The 15,700-nt window shown below is 34.5% G+C and overlaps 1 non-coding gene and 1 pseudogene across 1 annotated transcript; one reads left to right on the top strand and one right to left on the bottom strand.

Annotated features, from left to right (window-relative positions):
• The first annotated feature begins 3,774 nt into the window (after window positions 1–3,774).
• On the top strand, window positions 3,775–4,673 carry LOC122220201 (annotated as a pseudogene).
• A 9,029-nt stretch (window positions 4,674–13,702) lies between these two features.
• Window positions 13,703–13,835, bottom strand: LOC122220872. The gene has a single exon (XR_006203038.1). It is a non-coding gene; the product is annotated as a small nucleolar RNA SNORA76 (small nucleolar RNA).
• Window positions 13,836–15,700: the final 1,865 nt, after the last annotated feature.

The following is a 15,700-nucleotide window of genomic DNA, read 5'->3' as shown; positions in this document are numbered from 1 at the left end:
ACTACTGGGACCTTATGAAGATAAAAAGCTTCTGCACAGCAAAGGAAACAACCAACAAAATTAAAAGGCAACTAACGGAATGGGAAAAGATATTTGCAAATGACATATCAGACAAAGGGCTAGTATCCAAAATCTATAAAGAGCTCACCAAACTCCACACCCGAAAAACAAATAACCCAGTGAAGAAATGGGCAGAAAACATGAATAGACACTTCTCTAAAGAAGACATCCGGATGGCCAACAGGCACATGAAAAGATGCTCAACGTCGCTCCTCATCAGGGAAATACAAATCAAAACCACACTCAGATATCACCTCACGCCAGTCAGAGTGGCCAAAATGAACAAATCAGGAGACTATAGATGCTGGAGAGGATGTGAAGAAACAGGAACCCTCTTGCACTGTTGGTGGTAATGCAAACTGGTGCAGCCGCTCTGGAAAACAGTGTGGAGGTTCCTCAAAAAATTAAAAATAGACCTACCCTATGACCCAGCAATAGCACTGCTAGGAATTTACCCAAGGGATACAGGAGTACTGATGCGTAGGGGCACTTGTACCCCAATGTTTATAGCAGCACTCTCAACAATAGCCAAATTATGGAAAGAGCCTAAATGTCCATCAACTGATGAGTGGATAAAGAAATTGTGGTTTATATATACAATGGAGTACTATGTGGCAATGAGAAAGAATGAAATATGGCCCTTTGTAACAATGTGGATGGAACTGGAGAGTGTTATGCTAAGTGAAGTAAGTCATACAGAGAAAGACAGATACCGTATATTTTCACTCTTATGTGGATCCTGAAAAACTTAACAGAAACCCATGGGGGAGGGGAAGGAAAAAAAAAAAAAAAGAGGTTAGAATGGGAGAGAGCCAAAGCATAAGAGACTCTTAAAGACTGAGAACAAACTGAGGGTTGGTGGGGGGGGAGAGGGAGGGGAGGGTGGGTGATGGCTATTGAAGAGGGCATCTTTTGGGATGAGCACTGGGTGTTATATGGAAATCAATTTGACAATAAACTTCATATATTAATATAAATAAATAAAAATTTAAAAAAGAATAAAAGAAAGGATTGTGTTAATGGAAAGTGAGATATAAGTGTTTTGAATAAAATATATCATAATGTGATATGATATATATATGAGATCATTCCAATTTTTTAGCCTAAAGTATTATTTTTGCAAAAGAAATCACAGAGGATTTAAAACAAAAAAATCCTTCAAGAAATAGACAAATAATGGATAAAGGTTAAGAAAACAACCACTTGCTACTTAACACATTATAGCATGCACCTCTATTTCAGATATTCTACATACCCAATTTTGGCTTATAACCAAATTTTCTTAATTGCAACAGTAAACTGTTAGACAAATTATGCATGTATTAAAAAATAAACCTTTGCAAATGTTAGGTACAAATAGTTTGATTGTTATTATGTGCAAATTGTGGAAATAGTCATTTGAAGCAATTTTATTGCTGAATCATCTCTGTTTGGAAGATATTAAAAAAGTACTGGGAAATATATGAAATGATGTTTCTATAATTGTCCCTAGAAACTCACACTTGGCTGTAATGATATGAACCACGATTAACCTTATTAATATAATTAGCAAGTAACTTAAATATAATACACAGCTTTCTCAGAAGAATTAATTTACTTCAGTATTTTTTAAAAAATGGGCTTTTTAAAGACCTAGTAGCAAACATATAATATTTCTTAACGGAATTTAAATATTGGCACAATTGTTGTAACATAGTAGGATAACTATAGAAGTTGAAAATATGAAGTTAAAAGTTACAGTATAGATATGAAGCACAGTAGTTATAGTTTTTTTTTTTTTAATGTTTATTTATGAGCCATTGCAAGTGGGGGAGGGGCAGAGAGAGGACAGAGGATCAGAAGCAGGCTTTGCACTGGCAGCAGTGAGCCCAACATGAGGCTCTAACTCATGAACAGTGAGATCATGACCTGAACTGAAGTCAAAGGCTCAACTGAATGTGCCACCAAGGTGCCCCTTGTAGTTATAATTTTTGTTTAAGTCCTGGAATCCTAACATAACACATAGGATTAAAAATAACACAATGTATGTTCCATTCCCCTTGGACATATTCTCTTACTGTGTTTCTTCTTAGTGCATGCAATAGCACATAAATTTTGACATATTCCAAACAGACCAAGAAACTACTTGTTGTCACAATGAGTAGTCTGCTACCCAAAGTTAAGAGTATTTTCTTAGATATTAAATCAGTCCTCCCTCAATGGATTGGAAATTTTATTATAGTGAAATGAACAGGTTTGGTAACCCTGGTTAATCTTGCAATTAAATGTACCTGGATCATAAAGGACTATAATCCTTCTAAAAAAGTGGGTAAATTGGGCAACATACTGCCCACTTATTTAACTAGTACGACATAAGCATTTTCATAAAATACATAAATGGGATGAAAGCTCTAGTTTAAAATATAAATGAAATCAGTGGAACCCTATGCTTTTCAATATTTATAAACCACATGATCATGAATAAAATTGAACAAGATCTTACAAATATAAATGTATAACTTGCAGGAGGTATCTAATATTATACAAGGATTCTTACTGAGGCATTAAAATAATATACCACATTATGCTATTTAAGAGGTCTCAAAATTTTAATATAATTTCAGACTGTAAAAAGGAGGAAAATTCTTAGCTAATCATTATCAATGTCCAAACGTTAAATGTGGGGGCACCTGGGTGGCTCAGTCGGTTGAGCGTCCGACTTCAGCTCAGGAAATGATCTCACAGTTCGTGAGTTCGAGCCCCACATAGGGCTCTGTGCTGACAGCTCAGAGCCTGGAGCCTGCTTCCAATTCTCTCTGTGTATTATATTTAAGTTCTTAAATATAAGTTACTTAAATTAAGCTGTGTATTATATTTAAGTTACTTACTAATTATATTAATAAGTTTAATCATGGTTCCTATCTTTACAGCCAAGTGTGAGTTTCTAAGGACAATTATAGAAACATCATTTCATATATTTCCCAGTACTTTTTAATATCTTCCAAACAGAGACAATTCCCTCTCTCTGTGTCCCTTTGCCCCTCCCACTCTGTCTCTTTCTCTCAAAAATAAATAAACGTTAATTTTTTTTTAAATGTGTTGTCTGGTGAAAAGTCATACATACATACCACTGGGGTAAGTATAAAGAAATAGCATTATTTTTAGCACTTGGTAAAACTCAAAGATAACCTTGAATTAGGAGATTCATAAGTAAAAGTTCATAAATAAAAGTTGAGAAGAATGGATCAGGCAATATCCTCCTGTGTTGAGTATGGCCTAGACTGAAGATAAACAAATTTCACTGCTATCTCAGAAATAGTTTTAGGGCATGTTAGGGAGGCTGTTTAAAATCAGATTATTGAAATAAAGCTTCCAGGAAAAAAATTTAAAAAGGAATTGTTCACCAGTATATACATGATTCAGGCCATCATACTGAAATCACATCCACCCAGAGCAAACCAATTAGTTAGTGGCCAACATATAGAAGACTGATCAAACCCAGCATTCCTTTGCATACTTCAGTCCAGTGGATGCAGTCCTTAACCAATTGATTCCAACACAAAACCCCGTGTGCAAAAACAAACCTATCATTACAAGTTCAGTATTCTATTCCAAGAATCTAGATTTAATTCCCTACTGTTCTTATGAAACACAAAACTACATTACTGAACATTTTTAAATGCGCTATAGTTTACAGAAAAGATTTTTCTCTATTCTTCTCTGGGAAAACACCAAATGGTGGATGACGCTGGTGCTGCCGGAGGGCCTGGAGGACCCACAGCCCTGGAATGGGAGGCTGTGGTGGTTTCTGTGGAGGCTTCAGCAACGGCCTTCGGGCCTGGCCACAGCGGGGGGGGGGGGGGGGGGGGGGGGGGGGGGGGGGGGGGGGTCGTGGGCGGTAGGGGGTAGACCAAGGAGCTTGTGAAGGCAAGACCAAAGACAAGGAGTGGATTCCTGTCACCAAGCTGGCCTGCCTGGTCAAGGACATAAGATCTATCTCCTCCCTGCCCATCAAAGAATCTGAGATCATCGACTTTTTCCTGGGGGCATCCCTCAAACATGAGGTTTTTAAGATTATGCCTGTGCAAAAGCAGACCCGGGCTGGCCAGTGGACCAGGTTCAAGGCGTTTGTTGCCACTGGGGATTACAATGGACACCTTCGTTGGTCTGGGTGTTAAGTGCTCCAAGGAGGTAGCCACTGCGATCCGTAGGGCCATCATCCTGGCCAAGCTTTCCATTGTCCCCATGCGGTGAGGCTACTGGGGTAACAAGATCTGCAAGCCCCACAGTGTCACTGCAAGGTGATGAGCCACTGTGGCTCTGTGCTGAGATGCCTCATCCCAGCCGCCAGAGGCACTGGCATTGTCTCAACCCCTGTGCCAAAGAAGTTGCTGATGATAACCGGTATTGAGGACTGCTACACCTCAGCCATGGGCTGTACTGCCATCCTGGGCAATTTCGCCAAGGCCACTTTTGGTGCCGTTTCCAAGATCTACATCTATCTCGCCCCTGACCTTTGGAAAGAGACTGTGTTCACCAAGTCTCCCTGTCAGGAATTCACTGACCATCTTGTAAAGACCCACACCAGAGTCTCAGTGCAAAGGACCCAGGCTCCAGCTGTGACCACCACATAGTTTTGTATAAGAAAAATAAAGTGAATTAAAGATTGTTAAAAAAAAAAAAAAAGAATGTTTTCTCTGTTGGGAATAAATCCTTAAGTGTCAGAACTTTATGGTCCATTGATTATAGAGGTCTATAATCCTCAATATTGCAGCCTCCACTATTCTATAATTGTTGCCATCAGGCAATTTTTTAACCCTTGCACCTGAGTCTCAAAAAGTACCAAGGAGAGAGAAATAGCTAAAAGTTCATGGGATATTCTGAAAAACAACATTGAAAAATAATAGGGCAATTTAATAGTATCCTGTAATTGGAAACCATTCACATTGTAACCTGTTTTGAAATATAAGCTTTTTGAGGGTAGGACTATGTCCTTTAAATGATAGCATATATTTGTATTTATATGAAACAAAATAGTAATTTTAATATGTTGCTTTATTTATATATGAAATATAAGTATATAGTTTTATGTTTATATCTGCCTATTTATTATGAATGTTGGCTTTAGAACCAATACATTTCTGTGTCAAATAAGCACAGATGACACTTCGGTCTGTTTCACATCCCCATGGGCCTTGTGATGGCTTTCTGCATGGCACATAATGGTCTCTGTGACATTCAGGCTTGGACGTCATCCAACTTTTTAAAGCTAAATGTAGACAAGACTAAATTATTACTCATAGGGTCTCCTCAACATCAATCTTTATATTTCTTTTTAGTTCTTCCCTCTGACATCTAGTATATCCTCCTCAATGTCTCAGGGCTCATAACACTGAACTGATTTTAGATTCTGAGCTTTGTTTTTGATGTCCATATTAATCAGGTTGCAAAGTCATCTTATTATCATCCTAGAAGCCTTTCTAGGATATATCTCACTGAGTCTCCAAGGGACAGAAAAACCTTCAGATGTGCTTCCATTATTTCTTGCTAGGATTACCGTAATTCATTATATTCTGGCCTACCTGTCACCTCTACTCTTAGCTGCATAAAGCTAGTGCAGACTCTGGTAATGTGTAAAGGCATACAAAAACTGGAATAACTGATCACATTACTTCAATAAAGAGGAAATTCTGCTTGCCTCTAGGAAAGCTGTGGATTGTTTAAGCCTTTATTCCACACAAACATGACGGGTTTCTGAACTATAGTCAAGTGACTTGTTATCACTAATTGCTATTTTTCTTTAGGAAAAGTGCCAAGCATTGAAAGTATTCATTTCCAAAAGCAAATTTACCTCATAGAAAACATAATAGTTATGATCCTGAAAGGAGGAATAATTAACATCTTATAAATTGATTCCCGTTTTTTGTGAACTTGGGAGAAGGGCTTATTATATAAAAGAATCTTGTTAAAAATCACATATTATTTTGTAATGCAAATAATCACTCCTATGTTTATCTGTACTGTAAATTTAAATGTTAGTAGTAGGATGTTAGGTTTAACAGTCAAGGAACACCTGCAATGATGCTGTAGAAATAATCACCTCTGTTTCAGTTGATTCTAAGCCATGAAAAAGTGCTGAAGGAGATCTTGCAATGCAGGGACAGATTTATAAGACTGTCTCTCATCTAGCCACTCACAGACATCGATCAAAGTGAACAATAAAACATACCTACATTCTATTTCAGATGTGATTAATTTGGGTACAGTATTTACATTTCTTCATTCTGGGCTTATTTTACTTTATTATTTTCCTTCATCCATGTCATGCTGTTCCAGTGTCAAAAGTCATTAGAAATCTCCTCTTTTTGTGACTAAATTGCTTTACTTCCCTTTATCTTCTATGTCAAAGCTGACATTGGAGGATCTTGAATGTAACAATATGGGTCTTTCTCCGCATCAAATCCATGATAGATAAACAAAATAGGAAGGCATAAGACATGCTACAAACTCCCCATGCCCATTCCTCTTACCTAATTCTTATGTTTATCAGTTCTACTGAAGGCACTTCCTATGGTAGACTTTCAATATTATATTAATATAGGCATGTTGTTATGCAACATTGCATTAGCCTATTAAAAACACTTCCCTGGGTAATAAATCTGAAAAATGACAATACTTCCCAGGATCATCACTTGCTTTAGGAACTGGAATATAAGGCAAAAAGCAAAGTACATTATCCTCACTAATGTTCAGGACAGATGGTAAGGGGCCAGGGATGATGTTGAGGATAAGAAGAATTTTGAAACTAAAATATTCCTTGAGACAAAAAAAAAAAAATATTGAGCTTCTCTTAAAAATCAATAATGATATATCATCTAAAAACACTACCTGTTATCCAATTTTTGAAATATTCTAAGTAGCAGGTAGATAGCAAATTTTGGAAAAGCAATCCTCTATAAAACTATTTTATCAAAATAAAGGTGAAAAGCTTCTGTAAGAGTAATAATCAGCACAGTGTCCTAAAGCAATGGAAATCTTATCCTTTGTAGCCTTAAATCCAGGTTCAATCTCTCCTCTTATTAATAGCACCCTTCAATGACTTCCTTACAGTCTCCAAAAAAGTAACAGTTTCAACAGTAAAAGCAGTGGCTACACCTTCCTTCACTATGAACTATGAGCTCCTCCATCTTCTACACCATCCTTGATTAGCAGGAAAGTTGTTATGTTTCCAAATTTCAGTTGATCATAAACACTTTTCCCCTCTCTACATGAGTCCAAGACATACATCCTAACATGTTTTGAGAATTCCTCACACTGAAAAGGGTTCTGAGTATAAGGACCGAACAGTTTTCTTTTCCTAAGACATGAAAAACTAGAAATCTTTATGTTGTAAACACATTTATAATGTCCACTCATTCATTTCTTCATTTATTAATAAAGCATTATTTATTGATACTAGAATATCTATAAGATAACCAAGTACATCTTTAAAGTACCATCAAAGAGCATCAAAAATATGAGAAAATCTCTAATGTTTAACATCTTATTCAAAATAGTCACCATGAAAATTATCAAATTTGTATTAAGTGCAAACTTATTTTGTAGTTTCATATATCTTATTTTATTATTTTATTTTATTTTATTTTATTTTATTTTATTTTATTTTATTTATTTTTGAGAGAGTGAGACAAAGTGCAAGCCGGGGAGAGGCAGAGAGAGAGGGAGACACAGGATCTGAAGCAGGCTCCGGGCTCTGAACTGTCAGCACAGAGCCCAACACGGGGCTCGAACCCACGAACCGTGAGATCATGACCTGAGCCGAAGTTGATGCTCAACCGACTGAACCACCCAGGCGCCCCATCATATATTTTAAATAGTATTTGGTGAAGGAGAGCTCTACCCTCTTATCAATGCTTAGGGCTTCTAGAGTCTGTCTAGACCTGCAGATGCCATGCCAGGAGGTGGCATAATACTATGAATTAGATAGATGAGGTCCCTGTTCTCAAGAATGCTGTAAAAAAAAAAAAAGTTAATAAATAAAGAGAATTACAGATTGTGATAAGTGCCATCAGATAGTAATGGAAGATGAGGAACCTGACTTAGAGGCAGTGGTTATGAAGGCCTCTCTGAAAACAACATTTAAGCTGATAACTAATGGGTGATAATCAACTTTTCTTTCAAAGAGACGGGACAATAGCATCCTAGCAGTTTTAGAAGCCACAGTAAAAGTCCAATGAAAAGAAGGGGCTTGAAATGATCAAGAAAAAATAAATCAGAACAGCATGGTCAGAGTATATTGACTGAGTGAAGAAAGCGTCAAGAGGAATTTGGAGAGGGAGGCAGAAGAACAAATGAGGACCCATGAACTAAATAAAGCTGTGATAAGTAGTTCCAATATTGTTCTAATTGAAGTGGAAACTACTGAAAAAATTTAGCAAAAAAATCAAAGTGACATGATCTATGATCTTAACAAATCATTCTGGCTACTGAGTGTAGATTTGAGAAATAATACAGATGAGAGTCCTCAAGTTCTAGTTTGAAAAATTGAGTGGATAATTGTTTCTTAAGAAACAATAAAACTTCTGAGATAAGGAGTCAGAAGGAAGAAGATAAATGAAATAAGGAACAAAATACAAAATTTTCTTTTGGACTAATTAAGTTTGAAAAGTTCATGAAAAGATATCAAGTACATAGTTTGAATATAGAAGTCTGGAATTTAAAGATGTCAAAGCTTAAAATATAAATTTGGGAGTCTATAGCATTTACAGTATATTTAAAACTAAAAGTTTGGAGGACATCATCTAGGAAGTAGGGTACAGCTAAAGAAAAGAAAATATGACCCAATCTCAAGGTACTCCATTCAGTAGTAGTTAGGAAAGGAGACTGATTATGAAGATAGGAGAAGAGGCAAGAGAAATGAAGATAAGTGATGAGAGTATTTCAAGAAGAAAAGAGTGGTCAAATGTTGTATGCTTGAAGAAAATAAGAGGTGAGAATTGTCCATCAGGCTTGGCTAATGGACCATGGCTGTCATTGGTATCAGAGACAAGGCATGGTGGACATAAAATTTGGAAGGAAGGTATGGTGTTAGATAATGAATTGTGCATGAGAAAGTGGAGATTAACAGGTTAGGTTTATTCCGTACACTGTGGAAGTGTTATTTCAAAGCAAAATACATTTAAGTGGAACTAAGAACTAAAAATAAATGTTACTGTAAAATATTAAATAATGGCACAAAGCAGAGTGCCTCTTTAACACACCTAGGCTGCCCAGTTCTGTACAGTACTTTAGGTTGATTTTTTAAGGATTAAAAAGTACAATGGGGCACCTGGGTGGCTCAGTTGGTTAAACGTCTGACTTTGGCTCAGGTCACAATCTCAGGGTTTGTGAGTTTGAGACCTGCATCGGGCTCTCTGCTGTCAGTGCAGAGTCCGCTTCAGATCCTCTGTCTCCTTCTTTCTCTGCCCCTCCCTCTCAAAAATAAATTTTAAAAAACATAAAAAAAGGAAATCTTTAAAAAAAAATACAAGAGTGAAAAGAGAACTTAAATTCATGTAATTTATTTTCAAGATAATAAAATATCAAGCAGTTCTTCATTCAGCTGCTCATTTAAGGATGAATAAGTAAACAAAAAGCACCTATAAACTATTTTTGCGAAAAAAAAAATGTTCTGCAACGGAAAGAAGAAAATAAATATAGTGTGATATATATAGATGAAGAATTTATTAAACAATAATATAAAATTTTAGATGATAAGCACTGGGCACGCTCAAAAAAATGAAAATATTTTAAAAAGACGAAAGAAAAGAGACTGAATAAAAACTAAACCGAAGGATCTAAGAAAATACCTTGAAGAAAAAAAATCATGTCATCATAAAATTTAAATATTATTAGAAACAGTCAAATGAAGAATCAACAATGCTAAAAATTGAGCCTATGATGTGGAGAACAACCTTGAGAAAAGCACAGGCAAATATAAATTGGAAACACCAATCAGAAAAGGAGAGTATACAATTAAATCCAACAAATATTGAATCTGTGTATCTGAAGAAGAGAATGAAATAGAAAAATATGCTCAACTGCATAACAAGTACAAGCCTGTTTGTAAGTATGGGTTTTCCAATTATACAACAATGCTTTCACCTAAGATTCTTTCCACAAATAAGTTTGTACCCATTTTAAGTAGGCTCCTCATGCAGCATGGAGTCCAAGGCAGGGTTTGAACTCACAACCCTGAGATCAAGACCTGAGCTGAGATCAAGGGTTGGATGCTTAACTGACTGAGCCACCTATCTACCTTGTGGCTGGCTATATTTAGGTAGCAAGAACTGACTGCAGTTTTATAGCTCAGAAAAAAAGGTATTTGTAAAGCAGGTGACCTCTCCCTCTTTTTCAGTTGTCTTAATGGAAAGATAGGATTAATCAAAATTTAAAATTCCAAATTAAAACATAATTGAGCTAGTAACTTCCCTGCCCTATCTTGTCTTTATTGCTGGGTTAATATTTACTGTTGCTTATATCTAAATCTAAGATGATATGGTCTAAAACTGGAAATGCTGATAGCCCTTAGTTATTAAGAATATTATGGAAGAAGTAAATAGTAGACTTATTTTGGTTGGATAGTAACTGAAGATGACAGTACAGCCAGAGCTTCAGAGAATGCTTGCAATTCTTTTTCACCACAAAATAGTGGCTGAGAGAAAAAAAAAATTACATGTATGTATTTATAATATATAACAACACACATTTCTCCTATTTAGACAGGCAAAATATGCTAATATATTTGCAAATCTGTTTAAAATGGATATAATTTAGAAACTATGAACCATCAAAACTGACTCGAGAAAAACTAAATACACCAATAACAATGGAAAAAACAAAGAAAGTTGTCAACCATATCTCAGAAATATATTGGCAAATATTATTATAATTATTCTAAATCTATGAAGGAAAGCTTTCTATTAACTTATGATTTTATAGATCTAATGTCAAAGCCTTATAAAAATAACTAAACAAATTATATGTAAAGTTTATTTTTTAACATTAGGGTCAAAGTTCTTAATAAAACAATAGCACATAAATTTAATTATATATTAAAATATGATTCAAAGTGATTTTTAAAATATTCCGGTATTTCAAAGACTATTTATACATCCTTCAATAGGTCAGAGAATAAAACTATAAGATCACCTCAAAAAAGGTCTAAAATTTATAGGCTAAAATTCAAGATCCATTGTAGAATTAAAAGAAAAAATTAAATGCTATTTAAAAAGCAATATAAATCATCATTACGCTGAATCCACCAAAACCAGGAATAAGAAAAAAATTATACTTTCATATTACTTTACAAAAAGCTATTAAAGTAACTCAAGATGAACATAAAAACAACAAAATATATAAACATTGGAAATGAGAAGGACAAATTATCATCATTAGCAAATAACATTTTTATCTACCTAAAAAAAAAAAAAAACAAAGAGAATCAAACCTTAAAAAATTAGAGTTCTTTATGATGATAGTAAAACTAACATTTGAAAAACAATTATTTTCTTATATACCAGTCAATGTCAAATATAAAATCTAATATGAAAATAATAATTCTCATTGGCCAAAAATATATAAAGATATCAAATTTCTCAAAATAAATGTAATAAAAAATCTATAGAAATATGGAGAGAAATAACATTAAATTAACTTAGGGAGATAATACAATATAAATGAAAATATAAAGCTCTGTTTTTAAAAAGGCAGAACTATAAACTTGCCAAATGGTAATTCTAATCCAAATTTCAATAGAATCTTTTGGAGGAAACTTGCAAACAAATGTGTATAGTGTTTTATGAAAAATAAATTAGATAAGCAAAGACTGAAAAAAACTATATTTACCTTAACATGTATGAAAATCTAGAGAAATTTAACAATTCAATATAGTGATGTTTATAAAGAAATAAATAAAGCAATGGAATAGAAAACAAAATTCAAGAAAACTAGAATAATACCCTTAATATTTAGTATCATAGAAAATCAATACCTCAAATCAATATCAATACTTAAAATCTCAGGAAAATGATGCAGTTTTAGAAACTGGACTATAATTTGGGACAACTGTGAAGTAAATTCATTTTGCTTTGTTTCACAATTTTAACATAGATTTCAATATAGTATTTTAGCCTTAACATTCCACTTTTTAGGAATTCAAGAATCAAAACACATTGTAAGTTCAAAATATATATCTTAGTGTTATTAGTAAAAAAATGAATTAAAATATGTTGACTAAATGTATTACTGTACATAAATATTGACAACAGTTAATGTGATTTTGTAGAACATTTATGCAGTTTCATTCCATTTACATTGAATGAAAAAGGCACATTTAAAAAAAAAGAAATTTTTTTTCTAGCTAGTGTGTTTGAATGATGGTTTTTATTTTTGTGACACACTGGATTTGATATAATTAGCATCTGAGAAAAATAAATAATTATATACTATTACTTGTTTTAACATAAGCATTCCAACCCAGGATTCACCATTTATGACATATGTGATCTTGGGCAAATCAATTAACCTTGGGGAGTCTCAGTTCCTTCAACTAATAGTAAACAAACAAGGCTAAAATTCAAGTTCCATTCCAGAATTTAAAAAATTAAATGTTATTAATTTTTTATACATGCAATAATACATGTGTAATGTATACTGTGTCATGAGGATTTATTAATAGAAAACACCATTTTATATAATTCTGTGGAGAAGTATCTGATATGCAAAATGAGATAATTAAAATACGGGGGATATATATAACCTGAAAATGATAATTTTTCTATATTAACTTGACTGTATTAAATTTGGAAAAGAAATATGTAGTAGGGTACAGAAATGTGGGTGTTTTCAAAAAAGCTTTATGGACTTTTCTGAATTACATCAAGAAAAACTGCAAAGTTCTTTTAAAAAAACCTCAAGTGAACTTAATATCATTTGACATCAATATTAAAATACACACAAGGCATACAATTAAATTTATGTGGATGGGGTTCTTAGGGAAATAAATACATCGCAGTAAGCTTAAAACCTCAAAAAGTTGGAAAAAAAAAACCCTACTACCAGAAAGTCAAGTGATGATAAATTCACATATTTATGTAACAAAAGTTTGGTCCTAATGTCTTGGTTTAATAAGGACACTACTTTATAAACCTTTGTCCACAGATTGTACATTTGTAAGATATACATGTCTTTACCTCCGTCATAATATGTTAAGGAAGAAATTGTTTAGGGAAGTGGTTTTCGTTTTTTAATTTTTTTTTTAATGTTTATTCATTTTTGAGACAGAGAGAGACAGATCATGAATGGGGGAAGGTCAGAGAGAGAGGGAGACACAGAATCCGAAGCAGGCTCCAAGTTCTGAGCTGTCAGCACAGAGCCCAACGCGCGGCTCGAACTCACGGACCGCGAGATCATGACCTGAGCTGAAGTCGGCCGCTTAACCAACTGAGCCAGGCGCCCCATCATTTTTTAATTGCCTTTATGATGAGCTGTGCTTCTTTGATGGAACCAAAATTTTTGAGGGTTGGCACAGACCAAGGATGAGAAGAAATAAATTGGTTGTCAATCTTACCCAAGTGCGCGTCATAGTTACTTTCCCAGTCGCCCGCAGCCACGGCCCGATGCAAGCCGTCTCTCGAGGTTAAAACGGTCGCGGGTGGATGACCCGGCAGCCCCATTTACGCGCAAGCGCGTGCTCTGGCGTTGCAGCCTGACCCCAGGCTCCACGCGCAGACGCAGTGGGGACTCAAAGGCAGTGAGGCATCATGGTTAAGAGGCATTGAATACCAATCATTTGCCCTGACATTATATGCTTATAATTTCAATTCTTACAGAATTTTTTCTAAATTATTTTATATCAGCTTTAAAGAATGTGTATATTGATAAGGTCAGTGAAGCTTAATGAATAAAAATAAGAGTTTTACATCAGAAGGACATTGGCTATTCCTCACTGAGATAGGTGATAATTTCTTTAAACACGAGGAGCCTCATTTGTGAATGGGTAACATGTGGGTACTCACCACACATGGTTGTTGGACGAATTAAATACTACTGGCACAGAAGCAGCAGCAGTAAATGTTAAATATTTTTAGTAATATTGGTGATAATTATGTAGCATCCTTTGGTTGTGTAACTATTCCTGGAAAGGTATGGGGTAAATATTCTTCATGTGTAAATTCTGTCAATAACTTAAACGTGAACTCTATAAGGAAAAGACTGCTGTATTGATTAGTAGTTAAACCACGTGTTTCAATTGCAGTTCTTAGCTATATGATAATGGTAAAACTAGCTATCCATTTTCCTGCATTTACTAAGAGTGATATGCATATACAGACAGTCCCCAACTTAGGATGGCTCAATTTATGATATTTTGACTTTAACACTATGTGAAAGCAACATGCAATCAGTAGAAACTGTACTTTGAATTTTGAACTTTGGTTTTTTCCCAAGATGGTTAGAATGACTATCATCAAAAAGGGAAGAGATGACAAATGCTGGCAAAAATGTGAAAAAAAGAGAACACTTGTGTGCTACTGGTGGCATTGTGAACTGGTATAGTTCCTATGGAAAACACTATTAAGTATCTTCAAAAAATTCAAAATAGAACTGCCATATGATCCAGCAATTCCACTTTTGGGAATATATCTGAAGGAAATGAAAACACCACGTTGATGAGATATATGCACCTCATGTTTGTAGCAGCATTATCCACAGAAGGCAAGCCATGGAAACAACATAAATTTCCAGTAATGGATACATGGACAAAGAAATTGTAGCATAAATAAACAATGGAATATTATTCAGCCATAAAAAGAAGGAAATCCTGCCATTTGTGACAACACGGATAGACCCTGAGGGCATTATGGCTACGTGAAATAAGTTAGACAAAGAAAGACCAATAATATATTATCTCACTTACGTGTGGAATCTAAAAAACAAAACTAAACTGAAAGCCAAGACAAAATAAAACAAACTGATAGAAAAAGAGATGCAGTTTTGTGGTTTCTGGAGGCAGGGGATGAGGGATTGGGGAATTGGATGAAGGTGGTCAAAAGGTGCAAGCTTCTGGTTATAAGATAAATAAGTACTGCAGATATAATGTACAACATGATGACGATAGTTAAAACTACTCTATGGTAGATTTATCTGTGTGTTGTTAAGAGAGTAAATCCTAATAGTTGTTTTCACAAGGAAAAAGCTTTTTTTTTTTTTTTTTTTGGTATATATATGAGATGATGGATGTTAACTAACTGTGCTAATCGTTTCACAATATACAAGTCATTATGCTATACACCTTAAACTTATACGGCGTTGCATGTCAATTATATCTCAATAAAATGGGGGAAAAATTAAAAGTACAAAAAATGATCAAATGCACAATAACCAAATAAATGTAAAAAAAAATGAGATTTTGAAATTTCACTATTAAATTGGCAAAAATTAAAATGTACATGATCCACCAATAATTACATGTGAAGACATTATGGCACATTAACATGATGAATTGATATTTGTCCATTAAATTGAGCTAGCACTAAACCATTTGACTGGGAATGATTTCAACTTTCAAGGTGTACTCAGTGAGCAAAACAAGATGCTATCAAGGGTATAGCATACTAATTAT

This window comes from Panthera leo, chromosome B2 (genome assembly GCF_018350215.1).
Source record: "Panthera leo isolate Ple1 chromosome B2, P.leo_Ple1_pat1.1, whole genome shotgun sequence".
Classification (NCBI taxonomy): Eukaryota; Metazoa; Chordata; class Mammalia; order Carnivora; family Felidae; genus Panthera; species Panthera leo.
The sequence above is the reverse complement of the archived record's forward strand: the minus strand, read 5'-3'. Positions and strand labels throughout refer to the sequence as shown.